Source organism: Danio aesculapii, chromosome 18 (assembly GCF_903798145.1).
Source record: "Danio aesculapii chromosome 18, fDanAes4.1, whole genome shotgun sequence".
Lineage (NCBI taxonomy): Eukaryota > Metazoa > Chordata > Actinopteri > Cypriniformes > Danionidae > Danio > Danio aesculapii.
In genome coordinates, this window is record NC_079452.1 from 46,984,011 (window position 1) to 46,996,572 (window position 12,562).

The 12,562-nt window shown below is 37.3% G+C and overlaps 1 long non-coding RNA gene across 1 annotated transcript; it reads left to right on the top strand.

Moving 5' to 3' along the window:
- Positions 1–3,123: 3,123 nt before the first annotated feature.
- Positions 3,124–10,777, top strand: LOC130245499 (uncharacterized). The gene is made up of 3 exons (XR_008839337.1): positions 3,124–3,213; positions 3,297–3,390; positions 10,690–10,777. It is a non-coding gene; the product is annotated as an uncharacterized LOC130245499 (long non-coding RNA).
- The last annotated feature ends 1,785 nt before the right edge of the window (positions 10,778–12,562 follow it).

A 12,562-nucleotide genomic window follows, 5' to 3' on the forward strand; every position in this document is an offset into this window, starting at 1 on the left:
TGGAAAAAACAAATCATTATCCAGTTTGAAGTGAAAAAAAATCTCAGAACACTTTTAAATCTACAACAAATCAGATACTTAGCAGAAAGTCTACTAATATTCTAATAACTATTAGTTGCCATGTAGTTGCGAAGTTACTTGTTATTCAAAGAATGTTTGAAGAAATTCATCAAAATAATGTTAGAGTAAAAAATAGAAAATTTAAATAACCAACATTATTTGTTGATGATAATCAATGAATGTGCAGTTTTTCTCTCACCAGACAGTGTTGGGAAAAGTTACTTTTGAAAGTAATGCATTACAATATTGCATTACGTTACTTTTGAGTTACTTTGTCATACCTGCCTGAGGCTTGATCTCTTTCAGGGTCTTTGCAGGGTATTTTTCTTTTTTTTAATAGAGGAGCTCTGTATTTAATGAATCACTGCATATCATACACCTTCATTTACCTCTAAAAAACTAATATTACCTTCTGTAAAGGTAGCCTTCATGCTACACATGGTGTATATACAGAATAGTGAAAGTTAAAAACAATGTGTTTGCTACTTTTGTATTTTTGTCTTATTAGTTCAGTAAAATCACTGTCCACTGCGACTATCCCCTTTTCTTCAATGTGTTCAAAATAATGAGAAAACTTCCCTCACAGAAATGTGAGGTGGTTTCTGTCTGTTCCCACCAGGAGCTCATTCTCTTATTGAGTGAGATTCAACAGTATTACACTAATTTTAATTCAGCAAATTTATTCATTCAGTCATTTTCAGCTTTGGCCCTTTATTAATTTGGGGTCGCCACAACGGAATGAACCGCCAACCTATCCAGCATGCGCACATATTTTACGAAGCGAATGCCCTTCCAGCTGCAACCCATCACTGGGAAGCATCCATACGCACTCATTTACACACAAACACTACAGACAATTTTAGCTTATCAAATTCACCTATACCACGTTTTTGGACTTGTGGGGAAAACTGGAGCACCCGGAGGAAACCCACTCGAACACAGGGAGAACATGCAAACTCCACACAGAAATGCCAACTGACCTAGCCGAGGCTCAAAAAAATATTATAATTATGTCACATTTAAGTAGTTGATGATAAATTGCATGAGCTATTTTTTAGAGATATATATCTGCATAGATGTTGCGCCCATAAACTTTAAAAAAATATAAAACATTCTAAAAAAATTCATATTAAGGATAAAAGACAGTAAAGACATTAATATACAGTAGAATACTGTTATACTTTTTAAAGGGGGGAAAAACAAATTATTATCCACACTGTAAAAAAATTAAGCCAGTACAACAACAAAGAAAAAAAACATAATCCTTATTTCCTTTTGCTTTTTCTTGTTCACTCAGCTGTTGAAAACATCAGCTGCACTGACCTAAAATTATTTGTCAGTAATACAAAAAACATTTAGCTTGGTTAACATAAGATTATTAGTTTTCTGGAGAGGTGAACTATTCTGTAACAAAACTTTTTAAGTTGTGCTAACTGACAATTTTTTTGTCTGCAGAACTGGAATGCCTGAGGTTGAGTGAAAAAAACCCCATAATGCTTATTTCCTTTCGCCTTTTCTTGTTTACTCAACTTTTAAAAACATCAGCTCCACTGAACTAAAATGTTTGAAGTTGAGCGAACGAAAAAAACTCTTGAAAATTATCAGAACAAACAAACAGTTCACCTGAAAAAAAAACTAAAACAAAGACAAATGTTAACAAAACATTTAGTAGACACAGAATTAGAAACAGGACATGAGGTAAAACAACAATAACAGTAAACAACACAAGGATCAAAACATGGCAGGACAAACAGGGAAAAATGCTTTGTAATGCTTCACAGGGAAAAACAAGACTCGGAAAAAAGTCTGTGTGAATGAGGTGTCTTTATAGTCTTAGTAATCAGTCCATCATGAGCTTCTGTGGTTGTGTAATCAGGAGGAACCAGAAACACCCTTCATTTGAATTATAGTATGATTTAATTAATTATTACAGGAGTTGTTCATGAAAATTAAATATCAAATACATTTGAAATGCATTTTGATTTATTATTTAATCGTTTGAGCATTTGATTTATCATTTGTGTAGTTGCTTTGAAAGTTTGACTGATTATTTGATCTTTTTAGGCATTTGAATTAGAATTTTCATTTGTTAGGAAAAAAACTTCCATATACAGTATACATATACACATAACAGTTAAACACAAATTAACACATGCGCTAAGAGTTTCTTTTTGTAGAGCAAACTATGTAATTGTGAGAAAAAAACTCACATTAAAAGTCTTTTTGCAGCCGTGTGTTCAAAATAATGAGAATACTTCCATCACAGAAATGTAAGGCTCTGCCATCTTGGTTTCTGTCTGTTTCCCGCGGGGAGCACATTCTGTGGGATTTAACATGATTACAGTAATCCAGCAAATTATTTTTTAAAAGTGAATTAATGAATCTGAAAACTTTTTTAAAGTAACTGAAACATTATTACTTAATTTTTGAAAGTAATGCGTTACTTTACCCATTACTAGGCCCACACGGAATCTGCGCTCGCAGAATTCCACAATTTTTTAGCCCATCGTTGATTCTGTTTATTTACTTGTGTAAATGTGTGTAAATTTATATTTATTTCGTTTTTAAATAAATTTCAGTATAATTATTGACTAATATGAAAATGTTTATATAATTTATTTACTAGACATTTTGTAAAGTAATATTTTCTGTCTTTTTGTAGAGATATTATAGATCTAACTGGATTTGCATTGTAAACATTAAATACAAGTTAGGTATTACTTTTTATTTCATATATTAAGGTTTCAGTTATGATACTCCCAAAATCATTCCACATAAATCCGCAGATTTTGAACAAAATTCTGCGCAGATATAGCAAAAAATGCCTCAGATTCCGCCTGGCCCTACTCATTACTTAGAAAAGCAATATGATTACATAACTCGCATTACTTGTAATGCGTTACCCCCAACACTGTCAGGTGTTATATCAGGTGACTTGTTTCAGATGTCTGGATATCCAGCTCAAAGTTCGCGTTGTCTGCACTTGTCGTGAACTTAAACTGTATGCTAACTCAAACACAACAGGCTGACCCAGGTCACAGCAGCGGCACTCAGTCCAGCTGGCATGACTTTCCAGGTAAAGATGTTGTGTTAGCGTCTTGACTGACTGAACTGAGTGACTGCACAACATGAATAAATGATCAGAGCGGAGAGGTGAGCCGGGCGACAGCAGGCTAGGCTGGATGGGGGGATGACAGACACAATCTCACGTCTTTATTTTTTTCTTTCTCTCTAAGGAGACTGACTCACCAGCAAACAAGCCCCGCTGTCGGAAAAAGCCAGACAGCAGTGTTAATTAGAGGAGCAGGAAGATAGAAGCAGCAGGGGCAGGTAAAACACACACTCACAGACACACACACACACACACACACACACAGATAGGATGTCTTGGAGGAATGTGATAGGCAGGTAGTCATGGCTTTTTTTTCAGACAGAAGATAAATAATTCTGAACTGTTAGCAATTAGTGAAGTGGGTGTTTTGTTTGATGAGTAGTTTTTATTTCTGATTAATATTTTTAAAAGGCTATTGTGCATGAGAATTATTATTATATAAAATCATTTCAGAATGTTCCAATTACTTTTGAAAAGAAAAAAATCACAATTTCCTATGTTAATCTGTATAGGATTCATTCATATTCCTGATCTGTATAAAATTAAATTGGTTGTTATTAAAGTATCTCATCTTCTTTTAAAATCTTCTGTAAAATAATCTGAGCTGTTTTTGACAATTTAATTCACTTTTTTCCCCCAGGCTTTAACAAAACATTTTGTAAAATCAAGGTTGTATTTTTTTCCCCATAATGATCCATGTCGCCGAAATACATTTCAAGAGTTCACACTTAGCTGATGATTAATTATAAGCTTGTTTGGCATGCTGTCCCCGGAGAGAGCCCTGAGCTAATAAGATCCTCGAGCCCGGGGCTCCCTCGTGAGAGGGGAGTTTGAGCTCAGGTAGATCTCGAGAACTCCCCTGCTGTAATAACCAATGAACAGCCAGTGATTGCTCTTGAGAGGTAGCCATTTACTAGGAGCATGTCTATAGTGCTGGTTTGGATTAGTCAATTAACTTCTGTTGCATGTTTTTGGATGGTGGGAGGAAACCGGGGAACCTGGGGGAAACCCACGTGAGCACAGGGAGAAATGCAAACTCCGCACAGAAATGTCTGCTGGTTTGGTAAAGCCTGGAACCAGAGACATTCTTGCTGTAAGGCAACAGTGCTAAGCACTGGGCCACCGTGTCACCCATCTAGGAAGAAGGAGGAGTAGGGGTGGATGGGCGGTTTCTTCAAAACGAAGATAGCGGTGGCACGTAACCCAGGGTATTTGTAGTAGCTTAGGAGTCGTCTGATTGGTGCATTGAGAAATGGATAATGCGGATCCAGCCGCTAGCAATTATAAGCACGTGATCCTCTCAAAATTAGTTTATAGATAAACTTCACTTAACAAACAAGTTAAATTAATTTAAAATTACAACATAAATTGATCAAAATATTGTAAAACAAAATGGAATAAAATGAAAATAATAAAGTATTGTATACAGTTACAATTAGACAATATCATCACCCGCTTCGAATGTCATCACTCAATTAAATAGGCATTAGCAGTGGTTAGCAGCCTAATAGTAGGCTCAGAAGGCTGTTATCATCCTTCCACATGGTTAATCAGCTATACTAATAGAGAAGACTCCAGATCCAGGTCTTTTTTTTTTTACATTACTGTGGTGGTAGGGGTAAACGTTAATAAAATACAATTAATGGGAAATATATTAAATAACATAAATAATTCTTGTTAACTTCTGGCGGCAGCTGTATGCGATCTATAGCTGATTAACCATGTGGATGGATGATAAGAGCCTTCTGAGCCTACTAGTAGGCGCAGAAGGCCCCTACTAGTCCATATCTATAAGCTTATAACCACTGATAATGGCCATTAATCGAGTGATAACATTCGAATCAATTGATATCAATTGTAAAAATAATTCAAATAAATGAATACCTACATGATCATACTAATCAAGAATCTGACATATTTATAGTGGTCTTCCACATAAATATGAAATCAAACAATATTGGTGATCACGTTTAAACCTGTTTACACAGATTTCTTTATGTAAATCAGATAAAGAGGAGAGTCTTCATTTTTTTTCTAAATATGTGATCATAGGTTGCCATTTCTCATAAAATATTTGGACAGATCTCTTCATTAAATATTAAATTTACTCTAATTTCAAATCAGATCACACATCCACATTGAAGCTTTAGGTGGGGCTGCTGATTTCCACTCAAGTAATATTCTTCTCCTCACAAATAAAGTAGTGTAGCTTTTTTTCAATCAAATAATTACTTTAAGTTATTTTGCCACAACAAAAAGTTGAAGATAACATCAAATTTTTTACAAATTTTAAAAAAATTTTCATACTAAACTAATAGAGATGAACCAAGTCAAAATCAGCCCTATTGTGAAACAATAATTATGTTTGCATGGACATTAATAATCTGATTTTAATTAGATTAAGACAATACTCTAATTAAGAGTCTACCATGTAAACAGCGACTTTTTTTTTGTTGTTGTTTGTTTGTTTGTTTGTTTGTTTGTTTGTTTGTTTGTTTGTTTTATTAATCTGATTAAGGTCATAATCTAACTGAACAGAAATCTAATTAAGACATGTGGACATGTCTGCTGATTTAAGTCGCATTATTGAAGTGCAGCACAGACATATAAACACTTTAATCAAACTATTACCATCATGTAGGATTTTCACCGCATTTTGCGACAGGAGAGTCTATACACACACAGCTGTTTGACACTATTCTCTGCTCATACTGTGTCAGGTCAGTAAAGGACCACAGACACCCGCATCGGGAAATGCAGAGTATATTTTACCATATGTGGTATCAAATTCCATTAAAACAGCACTCTTTCAGCAGTTCATAATCACATCTCGTTTGTCAGGGGGACGTTCCTGAATGAAAGTGAAAGTGCCAAACTGCAGTTAAAGTTGACAAATTAAACATGAAACACCCGAAATTACATGAAACTCCAGAGGAAGTGTGGATAGCGCGGTGACTCAATTACATATTACTGTCTTAATAAGATTAAAGCAAATAATTCGATTATGGTGTCCGTGTAAAACGTAGTCATTGTTGGGCTATTTTAGTATGTTAAATTAGCATTAAAAACATAAGTTGTCATGACTGACCTATTATCATTTTTTTAGAGTGTATTTCTTCATGATAACAAAAGCCTTCACTAATGTTATCAAATTGAACCATTTTGGAGACTGTCACTATGTTATGCAAAGCAGTTTAAAATAGCAGCCAGGCATTTTGAGCCCTGTGTCTGAGCTGCAGACAAAACTTTCCCTGACAGGTATCACAAAGCAGCCAAACACTGATGTGGGCAGATGGCACCAAAGCCCAGCAAAGCCTCTGCTATTTGTGATGCCACAGATTCACTGTCAAGCGCACCCACAGACTGAATAACAAATCCCCCTCTCACAGCCTGGTCTAGACGGAGAGAGAGGTGGTGTTAAGTGTCTTATTAAAGGAGGATGATTGCAGCGGTGGCGATGGAGCCGGACCTGCCACATGGCAGTCATTATTACAATGATCACAAGAACCTCTTGTCGTGGATGGAATCGTATTTTAATCCACAACACATTATTACCGCAGCGAAGGGCAGGTCAGCTCTCAGACACATTTAAGTAGTGACTAAACTCTCCGGAGAGCTTATAATATTCCTCCACCCCACCTCAAACCAACCCCGGCGGTGAAATATTGCTCATATTTTACATTAAAGCAGCTTTTTTTCAGTATTATACAGCCGCAGTAATGAAGAGTCTAATGTAATGCAGCTGCCGAACCGTCCGTGGGGACGATGAATAATGCAAACCTACTTGTTCTTCGGGTTCGGCTGATCTCTGGAGCTTTTTCTCTCTGTATTGTCCATTATGACAGCCTATTATCTGGCCTTCAGACTGCTATCTCTCAGACGTTGCGCCCGGTCCATTTGTTACCCCTCTTGCCCCTGGTAACCTTCAACCAACTGAGGAGAATGATTGAGACAGTATTGTTATATAAACATAAGAGCCACAGGCCGAGAGAATGAGGGAGGTGTCGCATATAAAACTTCAATCCCACAATGCACTGGTGCTGAGAACATTGCTCACTTCTCTCGCTCTCTATCATTTTTCATTAAGAGCCATTTAGGCTTTACTGCTTGCTTTGTCATGCTAAAGCCAAGCATCAACTATTGCTCTCAGCGGTGATTAAAGACTCTTAAGAGGGAAAATCAATTTTAAAATTAGTGAATGGAGAGACATGAGCAGATCAAATAAGTCACTGTGTTGTAATATACTTATGGAGGATAAACATTTGGTCATGTGTTTTACTAAGTGTTTTAAGCATTTCAAAGTATTAATCTAAAGTAATGAAGTGTCGTGTAAATGCTTTAGTCCAGATAATTCAATTGTAGTTCTGCTTCATCCAGCATGTTTACAGTTAGAGTTGGCCTCTGCATTATGTGATTGAAACAGAGGTTAAAATTCACTCTTTTTCATTTTCAATATTTAGTTCTGCAATGGAAAAGCTAAATATCATCATGGTGTTTCAAACCTGTGATTTTCTTTCTTATGTGTACCTCAAAAGAAGATTTTCTGATGAATGGAAGAAAGTGGATGAGGAACAGGGGCCTTCAAGGTTCTCAATGTTTTTAATAGGGTTGGGTATCGTTTGGGGTTATTCCGATACCGGTGCTAAATCGATACTTTTAAAACGGTACTGATGGCTGAACCGATACTTTCGAGCTACAAAATTATGGTGGATATATATATATACATATGTATATATATATATATATATATATATATATATATATATATATATATATATATATATATATATATATATATATATATATATATATATACCCAGCTAATTGCTTTGAATAATATTCAACTTCTTTTTTTTCTATATGGACAAGAGCAGCTTTGATGCGCAGCTATAATATTTCCTTTTGTGTTCCACAGAAAAAATAAATTCATGTGGGTTGACAGAATTGTCATTTTTTATTTGGGGTAAGTCATTTTAAATCAGCACCTGCACTGACATTGTGTCAACAAATATAAATCTAAGGTCGTGTGTCGAAGATGTACATGTGATGTATATATGTGATATGTGATATGTCACCGCTTTGATCAGTCATTGGCTTCCGTGTGTGTGTTGCAGTTGATTGTGTCATTAGGTGAGCAGAATGCTTCTCCTTTGGCTTGACACCTCAGCCATCTTGGATCAATGCCGGTGGCATTTCTTAAATCAATGTAGCTTTAGCATGGCAGGGATTTATCTATAGACTCAACCCGAGACCAGAGAGAGAGAGAGACCAAGCCTTATCTACTGACCTCAGTAATTACCCTGTCCTGCAGCTCTAATTCAAATGTGTTCTGACTGAGATAATTGCCTATTGGAAAGCCCAGTTGAATCTCACAATAATCACCAGCAACCCCTGCAGCCTTAGCTTTGTGTGTGTGTGTGTGTGTACATGTGTGTCTGCCCATGTGTGTGTAATGCCGCTGAGCTGCCCAGGTCTTTCTCATCTGGTTAGTGTCCCGGCGTTTTACGTGACAGGAAGAATCGAAAGTGCAGTTTGTGTTGTGCGCGCCACCCGGTTGGTAACCCAGCCTCAGTCCCGCAGGGCTAAGGCCGGCTAATCAGAGCGCTGATAATATCAAGGCAGAAACAGAGAAAGAGAATCAGGAGGGGGAGGTGAAAGGATGGATATATTTATCTAGTTAATGAGAGGCCAAACATGGCCGTGCTCCGCAGGGAGAGGGAAGGGCCGAGGAGCCATGAGGGGATGATGCTGGACTGTTCGACTTGGTCCCTGCGCCGCTCATTATATCAGCATCATCCTGCCCACCCGGTACTCACAAACACACACAAACACATCCTTTGATTAATTCATGAGGACAGGGAAAGAGTGTGTCTGTCGAGAGACCAGCGGCACACGTTTCCCTGGCTTCAAAACAGACGTGAATCGCCCTCCCCCTCGCCCGGGTGAAAAAAATATCAGCCATACAGATGTGTTGTGAAACATTAATGGCTACTGCAGCATTTCCCCTACAGTATTAAAAAGCCCAGCCAATTCTGCGCGCATGTGTGTGTGTTCACTTGTATTTTAATGCAGCACTTTTCATTGTTGCCGGCGTAAACGCGGCAGGCGGTCTCGCGCGTTCGTTGGTGCGTTGCCCACGCGTGTGTGCCTTTATCGAGACTCGGCAGACGCGCTCTTTAAAGCTGCCAGAGGGAGGGGCTCTGCTGGCACAGCCAAACAGGAAATGGGCCTGGATATGGATTGCTCCAATTGAATTAAAAACATTAGCTCTAGAACGATGGGGGTTCCTCGGGAAAATGTGAGGAATTAATTTGATTGCAGGAGCATGGAGAACCGGCTCTAATGGAGCATCGGGAGGGAGAGACAGACGGGAAAGAGACAAAGGAAGAAGCAGTGAAAGATAGACAGACAGACAGGCTGGAAGAGAATGAGCAGGAGGGGGGGCGAGGAATAGCCAGATAGTTTCAAATTAACTGTCATCATGGGCAGCTCCATATATGATTACCCATGAGAGCTTGGAGTGTGGAGCTCATTTCCAGAGAGAGGTCAGATGAGAATGTGTGTGTGTGTGTGTGTGTGTGTGTGTGTTGGCTGACTCGGCTTATCCCATGCCCCATCGTGCACTTCATCCCCCGACTCTCATTATCCCTGCTCTTTGGGGCACGAGGGGGGACACGCACTCCTAATGATCACGCATAACCAATGATTTTTCAATTAAGACAAATGGTTTAATTGCGAACAATTAATCTATTAATTTACTTGAACGACACACACATGCGCACGCTCTCTCTCTGATCTCATCTCCTGTCTGGTTTGTTTACACAGCCGATGCGCCCCCTCCCTCTAACATGTGTGTGTTGTAGCTTAACAGGATGGTCGGGAGCGCAGGAGGTCAAGTAATGGCAGCCCGTGTCTGGTTTCACCTCCACATGTTAGTTCTGTTGTCAGCGCAGTAAGGTGGTGTGAAACAGACCCCAAGGCCGGTGAAAATAGATCAAGCTTGCATCCCCCGCCTCCTTCTTTCTCTCTGTGTGTGTGTGCTGGGGCCATCAGTGCCACATGGTTACAGTCCACCAGGCATGACCAGCCATGCGTAAAGAGAGGGGGAAACTGACAGCTTCCAACAAAAGCAGCATGACAACTGAATGCTGTGTTTGCCAGTGATTGTAATGACTTATTATAATTGGTCTGCTTATCTTATATAATACACAATTGTGCATGATTGGAATGATTCCAGGTTTTTTTTCCACCACATTCCTCCCTCCTTTTTTTGTGGTGTGAATTAGGATGGCAGTGTGTAATTGATGTGACAAGCCAGAAACACTTTTGCCATCCTCTTTTTGAAAGCGGTCGGATGCGTTCAGGCTTTTTTTGTAATATTATTAGGTCGGAATGCATTCGGCCTCATTATCGTGGAGGTGGAAAATCTAACTACAAATGAATCATCAAATTATTCTGGTGACACGAAGCAAGCAATTCTAATTGTTATATTTCTTTTTTTTTTTGTCCTTCAATAGTCGATGAATGCCTGTGTGGTTTGACTTTGGTGGGGAGGAAGGCGAGGTTTGCTGTTAAAAGAGGCTAAACGGATGACAGGCATTCAGTTGTACGGTAAGCCCGCATTATGATGCTAAGACATGAATGAAGATGTGAAGCTTCACCAGATCGACTCACTGCACAGGCACCATGCAGTGATAAGATGCTCTGGCTTGGTTTCGCAACTGCCTTTTCGAATACAGAGGGGCTTTTGGAGGGGACATCACTGACAGCAAGCATCTAGCACCTGTTATAAAATAATTTAGAAATGTTTTATGTATATACAGTTTTTTTGTTTAGTTTTTTAAAAATGTTTCCCAAATTATGTTTAACAGAGACAATTTTCACAGTATGTCTGGTAATATTTTTTATTCCGTAGAAAGTCTTATTTATTTTACTTTGGCTAGAATAAAAGCTGTTTTTAATTTTTTTAAGGTCAAAATTATTAGCCTCTTTAAACTATAAATTTTTTCGATAGTCTACAAAACAAACCCCTTATTATACATTAACTTGCCTAATTACCCAAACCTGTATAGAAGTGTATTGAAAAATATCTGGTCAAATATTATGTTCTGCCATCGGGGCAAAGATAAAGATAAACGGGGGGTCATAATTCTGACTTCAACTGTATATATAGTAGACACTGGCAGAATGAAAGGGAATGAGTGTGTGTGTGTATTCAGTACTCAACATAATTGAGTATACACCATTTTGAAAATGAATATTTTTATCCATTTCTCAGTAAATATAGGTAATAGGTAATGTGTAACAAAACAGATTTATTAAACTGGAATATTTATTAAAATAATATTTTAGTCACTGAACGTCTTTAGAAATAGAATGATTATAAATTAAAATTCATGCGAAATATTGGAAAAAAATTACAAATATTTACAAATTACAAACTAAAAAATTACGAATATACAATATTTTAGCAAAATTTTATAAATGTTTTGTTTCTCTTGAATTTTGCACTTTTAAAATTAATTTCATATTTTCCCCAACATATAAACTTGTGTGTACTAATTCTGGACAGTTATCATAAGTTCTTTTTTTAGATTAGCTCTAGATTTGGCTTCAGTACTGACTAATTTAATGTATATGCACAAATATAATATATAATTACACACAATTTATGATTTAGCTATTTTAATAGCTTTTCATATATTTAATAGATTTTATCTAAATGAAAATTAAATATATATTTATATATTCTAAAATTATATAGTATATATTTAAAAGTATGCATCTAGCATGCAATATATAATATTATATCTAGACAATCATACAATATTTGATGTACACTCCATGACAAAAGTCTTGTCATCAAACCCAGTTGTAAGATCAACAAATAATAACTTGATTTCTAATTAATCATTTGGAAAAGTGGCAGAAGGTAGATTTTTTTTTGATGAATCATTTGTTGACCTGCATCCCAATCATCACAAATATTGCAGAAGATGTATTGGAACCCGCATGGTCCCAAGATTCTCACAGAAATCAGTCAAGTTTGGTGAAGGAAAAATCATAGTTTGGGGTTACATTCAGTAAGGGGCATGCTAGAGATCCGCAGAATGGATTTCAACATCAATAGCCTGAGGTATCAAGACATTTGTGCTGCTCATGACATCACAAACCACAGGAGAGGGCAAATTCTTCAACAGTATAGCGCTCCTTCTCATACTTCAACCTCCACATCAAAGTTCCTGAACGCAAAGAAGGTCAAGGTGCTCCAGGATTGGCCAGCCCAGTTTCCAGACATAAACATTATTGAGCATGTCTGGGGTAAGATGGAGGAAGCATTGAAGATGAATCCAAAGAATCTTTACCATTCCAGATTACTTTATTAATAAG